At 37.3% G+C, this 11,106-nt stretch overlaps 1 long non-coding RNA gene across 1 annotated transcript; it reads right to left on the minus strand.

Annotated features, from left to right (window-relative positions):
- Positions 1-8,286: 8,286 nt before the first annotated feature.
- LOC308391116 lies at positions 8,287-10,458 on the minus strand. Its single transcript, XR_013970567.1, has 2 exons — positions 9,427-10,458; positions 8,287-9,044 (listed from the first exon to the last, which is right to left on the minus strand). It is a non-coding gene; the product is annotated as an uncharacterized lncRNA (long non-coding RNA).
- Between the last annotated feature and the right edge of the window lie 648 nt (positions 10,459-11,106).

Here is an 11,106-nt window from a genome sequence, read left to right on the forward strand (position 1 = left end):
TATTTGTGTACTTTCTGGTGATTCAATAAAAAATTAGTCACATATCGCTCTGATAAACACAGATGGCTGAAAGAAATGTTTGATGGAACAAAGGAAACAAGTGTCTTGCTGCTAAACTTTTAAGTCACCATGGTTTAAATGAGAAAGTCTGTATGTAAAACATGAAAAACTCCATATCAGTGATATCTACAAAGGTGTACTCATTTCTTTGTAATGGTACTTTACTGTTCCAATGAAACAAAAAGAAAATCTCATTTTTAAAGTACATTTTTCGGCCATCCTGACCTATTTTCAGGGGCAAGAATGTTGATGTTAGACTGTGTTTTAAATCAGGTTGTGATCTTAAACTAACTATCACAGCACTGATTTCAGTTGTAATGTCAATTAGAATCCCAATTTGGCTTTTCTCCAGTCAGTGTTATGGTGAAATTTAACTTGTTCTTTTGTGTAATTGCACATGGCCCAGCAAAGGACCCCTTAGTAAACTGTACAGCATAAGTTTTCAATTCACTTTTGTCAGAAAACTTCACAGTATGAGAAGTTACAGCACAGTTTCTCCAAACGTGTGGTTCTTTTTCAGCCAGCGTGCTTTTAGAGCATCTACATTAGCTCATGTAGTAAAAGTACAATCAGTAAGTGTACTTTAACATTTGAGATTCCGAGTCACTCTTGCTTAGATCATGTGAACTATATCATGAACCTTTTTTTGTATAATGCATCAAACGTGTTCAAATCAGTTTATTTTCAATTTATTTTAACTAATCTAGAGACAAGCAACTCCTTTTTAGCTTCTGTTATGTATTTACCTCTCACACCTTAATCTAGATGTTAGTGTTCTCAGAGTTAACATGTCTCATGTTGCCATGTTGTATTTCTAATACCCAGCCTCAGTGTTCGCCCTGTTGACCCTCAAATCCAAACACCAATGATCTAGATATTCACAACATTCATAAGGAGATTCTTAAGGTCTTAAGTTTTGTTGTTTTTATGTTTTACAAAAAAAAAAACTTCACATTTTTTATATTTTTAAACGAAAGTGACATGCAAGGATATTTTTCTTTAGTGATGTTGCTTCAGCAATCTCAAATACTAATTATTCTGGGAATTTTTATGGTCAAACTATGTGATTTTCCAAATGTGTGTGTGTGGAGTAAAATGACCTTGTTCTTATGATGTTGTCACCGTGAATCATTTAGGATTAACAACACAAATTGTATCGATAGCAGAAACAGTCTTATAACTTATAATTCTCACACGTTACCGCTAGTTTTACAAACGCAGTCTTCTTCAGCTCTGTTTATGTAGCTTTTATGAAACTGATTTTCCATAGTACAAGTAGAATTTAATTTTTCTTTGCTCTCCAGTATAAATGCAATAATTTGCAGGCTTTTTACTGAAACTCTCACAATGCAACACTCAATGCTCAGAGCTTCATATATCAACAGCTCTGAAAATATCTTCTTTTTTAAAGTAATGTAGGACAGGATCTCTCACTCTCTGTGTCTCAAAAAAAACCCAACTAAACTGGCAATCACCACTAAACAAATGAAAGTAGTTTATGGCTTTTTTATCAGCTGCATTTCTTTCATTTATGTATTGATCCCATTGTTTATTGGTAATGCTTTTAGGTCACTGTTTTAGCATGTCTGCCTCACACTCCATTTAAACAGTTTAACAGATAGTGGGGTCTGGTAAGGAAGTTGGGGGGAAGCAGACAACTCCACAGGAAGAGTCTTTTTGTCTTTTCTCCACTGTAAAAGATAGCAAGGCAGTGTGAAACTTTCTTTGCGGGAAAGACAAAACTGAGAGCCATGCTAGGCTCAGTGAGAGACTCTGCTCACCCTCTGCCCCAGCGATGGCAGTCCCTCACCAAGCTTGATTTCTGTTCTTTGTCTTGATTAAAGAATGGTAGCTACCGCTCATCGCTTGTCTGCAGGCTTTATTAAACGGAAAACTTCCACAACAACCTCTAAACAGTGGTTTATGGCTTTTTGTCACCTGCAACACCATGTAACACTTGGATGTTAGATTCTTTTACCAGTCAGTGTTGTTAGCCCCAACCCCCAGGCTCCAGGTGTCTGAGCTCTAACCCTGGCTGCCAAATGTCCCCCTGAGGCCTTTGTGCCTTTTACCACCAGACTAAGTTTGTAGTCCTATCTACCAATATTATTTTATTTTTTTATTATAGCACAAGGTTCAGTTAGGTTACTACTTTGACTTCCTCAATTTGCGCACATTTCTGACCCGATACTTTATCAAGCTTTTACTCGAGTGTTTTTGACACTAGCAGCTGTACTTCTACTTAAGTGAAAATTGCCTGCAATTTTGCCACCTCAGTTGCCACTTTTCTGGAGTTTGTACACTTTTTATATTGAAACGTTCAACGTTTTACGTGTTATCCTTGATCACAGTTCTAAACAAGTTAACTTTCTTCACTTCAAAGTAACCCAAAAAAGAAACTATATGTCCAGTTCTCTTTACTCCAAACCTGGTTTAAGGCTATGCTGTTGTTGTGATATGGCCATACAAATAATATTAAGTTTAATTAATCTTTTAAAAAAATGGCTGCTTCATGGCTACCTGTTCAGAGAATTTGCAGACTTTTATGGAAACTGTCACAATGTAACACTCTCACTGTCAAAACAGGGTTGATCCATGTTTCTATGAACACTGATTAATATATCAACAGCTCTGAAAATCCTTTTTTTTTTTTTTAAGTAAAGCAGAACAGGATCTCTGTATCTCTAAAAATCCCAACAAAACTGGCAATCACCTCTAAACAAATGGAAGTAGTTTATGGATCTTTATCACCTGCAACACCATGTAACACCTAGATGTTAGACTCTTTTACCATCACATTTGCAAGGGTTTATGTGTTATCCTTGATCACAGTTCTAAATAAGTTAACTTTCTTGACATAAAAGTAGCCCAAAGAAGACAAATATATGTCCAGTTCTTTTTTACTCCAAACCTACTGATCGGAAAACATTATGTGATGCTGGAAGTTTTCATCCTATCCATCTGCAAAACAAGTTTACCTGTAAGCCAACACATTAGACGTAAGCAAATTTGTGAAATTCCTGAACAATGTGCTTTGTGGAGTAGCAGTAGTACTAGAACTAGTACTAGTAGTCCTAGTATTCTGCAGCAACCAGGCTTCAAGAGTGATCACTCTTCTGGCTTTCAAATGGTGAAAACATGTCACAGTCTTAACCGCAAATCAGAAATGTTGGTAAATTTAAAAAGGAATTTAAACGTCAGCTTTGACATAGACACAGACTTTATTAATGCCACACTCAGGAAATTCACATGTTACACATGATTTAGCTCACCTGCTAAATCCCCAGAGCAATAACCACATCAGCATCATTAGCCTGAGTGTTGATCCTCCAGGTGAGTGAGTGGAGTTGAGTGTGTGTGTGTGTGTGTGTGTGTGTGTGTGTGTGTGTGTGTGTGTGTGTGTGTGTGTGTGTGTGTGTGTGTGTGTGTGTGTGTGTGAGAGAGAGATCAGAGGTGAAGCTGCTTTCTGCAAAGTCTCATCAACAACCAGGAAGAGTCTAAAAGCACTAAATATGAAACAGACCATTTACCATACCCAACACTGAGCTCCTGCACAGTCAGATGGAGTGAAACATAATGTCCCAGTGGTGTTCTGTTGGATTTAGCAGGTGAGCGTTGTTGCCAGTCAAAACCTTTTTGGAAACTCTTTACAAGAATCAATGTAATTATTTGTTTTACTTGAATCAAATGTATTGGTTTATATACCTGAAATAAAACTTTTTTTTGGAAACCCGTTACATCAAATAAAACTTTCTTGGAAAAGCATTGCAAGAATCAATCGAGTTATTTGTTTTACCCCATTCAAATCTATTGGTTTCATTACATCAAATTAAATAATTTTGGAAACCCGTTACATCAAATAAAACTTTCTTGGAAAAACTTTACAAGAATCAATGTAATTATTTGTTTTACTTGAATCAAATGTAATGGTTTATATACCTGAAATAAAACTTTTTTGGAAACCCTGTACATGAAGTAAAAGGTTTTTGATCTTGTAAGTTCTGGCTTTAATATTTTCAGCTGATAAAGTGAACTTCATACAAACTCTGTGTTAGAAAAAGGGGATAGTTTACTACATGCTATAAAAACACAATCCTTAATCTTTTATTTTGCAACTTTATCTTTCTGTTCTGGTTTTGAAGTTCACTTTATCAGCTGAAAATATTAAAGCCAGAACTTACAAGATCAAAAACCTTTTACTTCATGTACAGGGTTTCCAAAAAAGTTTTATTTCAGGTATATAAACCATTACATTTGATTCAAGTAAAACAAATAATTACATTGATTCTTGTAAAGTTTTTCCAAGAAAGTTTTATTTGATGTAACGGGTTTCCAAAATTATTTAATTTGATGTAATGAAACCAATAGATTTGAATGGGGTAAAACAAATAACTCGATTGATTCTTGCAATGCTTTTCCAAGAAAGTTTTATTTGATGTAACGGGTTTCCAAAAAAAAGTTTTATTTCAGGTATATAAACCAATACATTTGATTCAAGTAAAACAAATAATTACATTGATTCTTGTAAAGAGTTTCCAAAAAGGTTTTGACTGGCAACAACGCTCACCTGCTAAATCCAACAGAACACCACTGGGACATTATGTTTCACTCCATCTGACTGTGCAGGAGCTCAGTGTTGGGTATGGTAAATGGTCTGTTTCATATTTAGTGCTTTTAGACTCTTCCTGGTTGTTGATGAGACTTTGCAGAAAGCAGCTTCACCTCTGATCTCTCTCTCTCACACACACACACACACACACACACACACACACACACACACACACACACACACACACACACACACACACACACACACTCAACTCCACTCACTCACCTGGAGGATCAACACTCAGGCTAATGATGCTGATGTGGTTATTGCTCTGGGGATTTAGCAGGTGAGCTAAATCATGTGTAACATGTGAATTTCCTGAGTGTGGCATTAATAAAGTCTGTGTCTATGTCAAAGCTGACGTTTAAATTCCTTTTTAAATTTACCAACATTTCTGATTTGCGGTTAAGACTGTGACATGTTTTCACCATTTGAAAGCCAGAAGAGTGATCACTCTTGAAGCCTGGTTGCTGCAGAATACTAGGACTACTAGTACTAGTTCTAGTACTACTGCTACTCCACAAAGCACATTGTTCAGGAATTTCACAAATTTGCTTACGTCTAATGTGTTGGCTTACAGGTAAACTTGTTTTGCAGATGGATAGGATGAAAACTTCCAGCATCACATAATGTTTTCCGATCAGTAGGTTTGGAGTAAAAAAGAACTGGACATATATTTGTCTTCTTTGGGCTACTTTTATGTCAAGAAAGTTAACTTATTTAGAACTGTGATCAAGGATAACACATAAACCCTTGCAAATGTGATGGTAAAAGAGTCTAACATCTAGGTGTTACATGGTGTTGCAGGTGATAAAGATCCATAAACTACTTCCATTTGTTTAGAGGTGATTGCCAGTTTTGTTGGGATTTTTAGAGATACAGAGATCCTGTTCTGCTTTACTTAAAAAAAAAAAAAGGATTTTCAGAGCTGTTGATATATTAATCAGTGTTCATAGAAACATGGATCAACCCTGTTTTGACAGTGAGAGTGTTACATTGTGACAGTTTCCATAAAAGTCTGCAAATTCTCTGAACAGGTAGCCATGAAGCAGCCATTTTTTTAAAAGATTAATTAAACTTAATATTATTTGTATGGCCATATCACAACAACAGCATAGCCTTAAACCAGGTTTGGAGTAAAGAGAACTGGACATATAGTTTCTTTTTTGGGTTACTTTGAAGTGAAGAAAGTTAACTTGTTTAGAACTGTGATCAAGGATAACACGTAAAACGTTGAACGTTTCAATATAAAAAGTGTACAAACTCCAGAAAAGTGGCAACTGAGGTGGCAAAATTGCAGGCAATTTTCACTTAAGTAGAAGTACAGCTGCTAGTGTCAAAAACACTCGAGTAAAAGCTTGATAAAGTATCGGGTCAGAAATGTGCGCAAATTGAGGAAGTCAAAGTAGTAACCTAACTGAACCTTGTGCTATAATAAAAAAATAAAATAATATTAGTAGATAGGACTACAAACTTAGTCTGGTGGTAAAAGGCACAAAGGCCTCAGGGGGACATTTGGCAGCCAGGGTTAGAGCTCAGACACCTGGAGCCTGGGGGTTGGGGCTAACAACACTGACTGGTAAAAGAATCTAACATCCAAGTGTTACATGGTGTTGCAGGTGACAAAAAGCCATAAACCACTGTTTAGAGGTTGTTGTGGAAGTTTTCCGTTTAATAAAGCCTGCAGACAAGCGATGAGCGGTAGCTACCATTCTTTAATCAAGACAAAGAACAGAAATCGAGCTTGGTGAGGGACTGCCATCGCTGGGGCAGAGGGTGAGCAGAGTCTCTCACTGAGCCTAGCATGGCTCTCAGTTTTGTCTTTCCCGCAAAGAAAGTTTCACACTGCCTTGCTATCTTTTACAGTGGAGAAAAGACAAAAAGACTCTTCCTGTGGAGTTGTCTGCTTCCCCCCAACTTCCTTACCAGACCCCACTATCTGTTAAACTGTTTAAATGGAGTGTGAGGCAGACATGCTAAAACAGTGACCTAAAAGCATTACCAATAAACAATGGGATCAATACATAAATGAAAGAAATGCAGCTGATAAAAAAGCCATAAACTACTTTCATTTGTTTAGTGGTGATTGCCAGTTTAGTTGGGTTTTTTTTGAGACACAGAGAGTGAGAGATCCTGTCCTACATTACTTTAAAAAAGAAGATATTTTCAGAGCTGTTGATATATGAAGCTCTGAGCATTGAGTGTTGCATTGTGAGAGTTTCAGTAAAAAGCCTGCAAATTATTGCATTTATACTGGAGAGCAAAGAAAAATTAAATTCTACTTGTACTATGGAAAATCAGTTTCATAAAAGCTACATAAACAGAGCTGAAGAAGACTGCGTTTGTAAAACTAGCGGTAACGTGTGAGAATTATAAGTTATAAGACTGTTTCTGCTATCGATACAATTTGTGTTGTTAATCCTAAATGATTCACGGTGACAACATCATAAGAACAAGGTCATTTTACTCCACACACACACATTTGGAAAATCACATAGTTTGACCATAAAAATTCCCAGAATAATTAGTATTTGAGATTGCTGAAGCAACATCACTAAAGAAAAATATCCTTGCATGTCACTTTCGTTTAAAAATATAAAAAATGTGAAGTTTTTTTTTTTGTAAAACATAAAAACAACAAAACTTAAGACCTTAAGAATCTCCTTATGAATGTTGTGAATATCTAGATCATTGGTGTTTGGATTTGAGGGTCAACAGGGCGAACACTGAGGCTGGGTATTAGAAATACAACATGGCAACATGAGACATGTTAACTCTGAGAACACTAACATCTAGATTAAGGTGTGAGAGGTAAATACATAACAGAAGCTAAAAAGGAGTTGCTTGTCTCTAGATTAGTTAAAATAAATTGAAAATAAACTGATTTGAACACGTTTGATGCATTATACAAAAAAAGGTTCATGATATAGTTCACATGATCTAAGCAAGAGTCACTCGGAATCTCAAATGTTAAAGTACACTTACTGATTGTACTTTTACTACATGAGCTAATGTAGATGCTCTAAAAGCACGCTGGCTGAAAAAGAACCACACGTTTGGAGAAACTGTGCTGTAACTTCTCATACTGTGAAGTTTTCTGACAAAAGTGAATTGAAAACTTATGCTGTACAGTTTACTAAGGGGTCCTTTGCTGGGCCATGTGCAATTACACAAAAGAACAAGTTAAATTTCACCATAACACTGACTGGAGAAAAGCCAAATTGGGATTCTAATTGACATTACAACTGAAATCAGTGCTGTGATAGTTAGTTTAAGATCACAACCTGATTTAAAACACAGTCTAACATCAACATTCTTGCCCCTGAAAATAGGTCAGGATGGCCGAAAAATGTACTTTAAAAATGAGATTTTCTTTTTGTTTCATTGGAACAGTAAAGTACCATTACAAAGAAATGAGTACACCTTTGTAGATATCACTGATATGGAGTTTTTCACGTTTTACATACAGACTTTCTCATTTAAACCATGGTGACTTAAAAGTTTAGCAGCAAGACACTTGTTTCCTTTGTTCCATCAAACATTTCTTTCAGCCATCTGTGTTTATCAGAGCGATATGTGACTAATTTTTTATTGAATCACCAGAAAGTACACAAATACAAGATTAAATATTTTATTTATTTATCAAAGATACATAATTACACATTGATACAATGAATAAGGTGTCTATAAAAATGGTGTAAGAAAAACATTATAACATACAAATAAGTGTTTTAAGATAATCTGACATACTTTAAAAGCATAAGAATAAAAGTTTTTTTTTTAAATCATGTTCTTTGATGATCACATTACATGTATCACATTTTTTAAAGCATAACGTAGGGTGTTCACAAAAACAGTTTTATGATTACTTTTTCCACAGTGCTTGTATGCCTCTTGCAAAACTATGTACTTATCACCATACGACATAATAACTCACGATTATGCAAGACCAGCCATGAAATGTCCGTCGCTTCATTACAATCATTTGTCCCCGCTGCTGCCCTCAGACCCAGTCTGTGGGGTAAAATTGCTTTTTTGGTGGTTCATAAAAAATATCTCAAAAAGCGATGTTAGTGAGGGGACCAGAAACACTGGGTTGCAGAGCAGTTGGTAAGGACTTGTATATTTCTGGAGAGTCTGCAAAAGCTGTCTTGCTCGTGCTCCTGATTGGATATGTGGAGCCCGGCTCTGATATCTCACTGGTGGCAGCTAAAGGTAGGCATGCCTTGGAGGCGGAGTTGGTCTCGGGCGCAATCTTTCAAACGAGCCTCACGGCATTTCAGGCAACCTCAGACCGGAAACAACATCCGGTCACTCGCGGTCAAAATCCACGCAGAGCTGGTGTTTCGCAGGGATCAGGTTAACACATCTGGGTCTAAAAATATAAAGAAAAACAAAAAGAGTTTTAAAACACGCAAACTAGCAAAATATCAAAGGAGCATAACATAACAATAACAAGATGATATGAGATACCCGATGAGGCCATGATAGGTGATGTAGACATGTAATGTATAAACTTTTACGGGAGTTAAAAGTGGAGCTTATATATATTTTAAAGTGTATTGTACGTGGGATAGGCTCCAGCGCACCGCGCGAGCCTGAGAAAAGGATAAGTGGAGGCGAATGGATGGATGGATGGTGTATTGTACCTGTTACAAACCATTGTGATATTTATTTATTTTTTTAAATGAAAGGATTGACAGAATGGTAAAAAGGAAAATGCAAAAATGTAGTTAGAGAGGAAGATTAACACTTACCGAATGATATGCGGATAAGGAAAGAGACGCAAGTTGCTGTTGAAATCGGCCGCTCCCTATGCGAACTCGCAAGCAGTCTGAGCGGCGCCAGTTGTTGATACGTCTGAAGTCAGATGTCTTCTGGGGGTTCGACGATAGTCTTAACCTCAGCGGGAGATCGTAAAATCAGACCTGGAGCCGATTGGCTAACCGGGGTGCAAAGGGAGCGGTGCAAGGGTTATGTGATTGGCAGCGGGGCGCAGTGAGGCGGAGTTGGTCTAAGGGGGGAATTTTCAAACGAGGTAAGCAGCGCATTCGGGAGCAGAGCGGGGAGCGAACAAGCAGGAAAAAATTGTGCTCTGCAAGAAGTTGTGGATCGGAGATTAAGAGCGAGGTAGAACTTAGAGTGTGGGTTGAATTTTAGAGCTTGCTAGTAAGAGGAGCTTTCCCAATGTTTTTGGATTATAGCGCTTTTTTTTTTTGGGAATAGAGGGGTAGCTAACAAGTTATTCTAGGGTTTTGGAGAAATCGCGGAGAAATTTTTTTTTAAAGGAGTTTTGGCTTTGTTTGGCTGAGCATGAAGGGAGCCGCGGGGCGCTGAATTTGAGAAAAAAGACTAAGGATTTTTTCAGGATTTCCCCTGTTATCGAATATAAGGTTTTGGGAATAGAGGGGGCACCCTAACAAGTTATTGTAGGGTTTTGGAGAAAACGCGGAGGGTTTTTTAAGGAGTTTTCCCTGCTTATGTTTCTAAGGAGGGTTAGGGTTAGGGGATCGCGAGTTTTTTCTGAGTATGAGTTTTATTCTAAATCTACAAATGCATATAAATCGAAATAAAGTTTTCCCCCAAGGCATGCAGCATGTGTTTGTGGCCATACTGAACGTTACAAAAGCACAAGTTTAACTAAACAATTTTAATATGGTTTAATACATTTTTAAACACATGAGCACGGAGCCCGAGAGAGCACGGTCCGGAGACACGGGCGCGCCCCCGCGCGCCCAGACACACAGCCTCGGGCGCGCGCGGGCGCGCGCGCACACACACACACACTGACCCGCCACCAGATGGCGTTTTTTGAGCATAAAAAAATAAAAAAAAAATTTAATTGCTTAAAGAAATAAAAGAATGCTATTTTGATATATAAGAAACTTTCTAAATAATCAATTATATTTTTATGAATATCATATTTTTATGAATATCATATTTTTATGAGTATCATAATTTTATGAGTATCATATTTTATTACTTAATTACTTCCTACTTCCGGAGCTCATGAATAATTTATTAGGGGTCATAAATCAATTAGGGGGGCCATAAATCACTCAGTTTGACATAAGGGGTATAATATCACTCTCTGATGCATCTAAGAATAAAATTATTTTACTATATAATTGTTAGGGGTTCCGAAAGAGACTCAGGCGCAGGCCAGGGTTTCCCTTTAAGCGAAGAACAGTGCGTTTATTCACAGTGAACACAATCACCAAGTGGCTATGTACAATGTGCAGGGGAAACGGGTCCGGGTCGCCAGGGTCCGTGGGAAACAGGGTTAGGGGAAAAGGTGCTCCACACTTTCTGTACAAAAGCTCCTCCTCAGTCACTCCTCTCAGAATCCGGTTCCAAAAACGATCTAAACACAAAAGGTCGGGTTAGCGGGATAATAACAAAGGGCTTTCAAGATACAGGTTGGCAGATACACAAGT

Source organism: Rhamphochromis sp. 'chilingali' (assembly GCF_963969265.1).
Source record: "Rhamphochromis sp. 'chilingali' genome assembly, chromosome: 22".
Lineage (NCBI taxonomy): Eukaryota > Metazoa > Chordata > Actinopteri > Cichliformes > Cichlidae > Rhamphochromis > Rhamphochromis sp. 'chilingali'.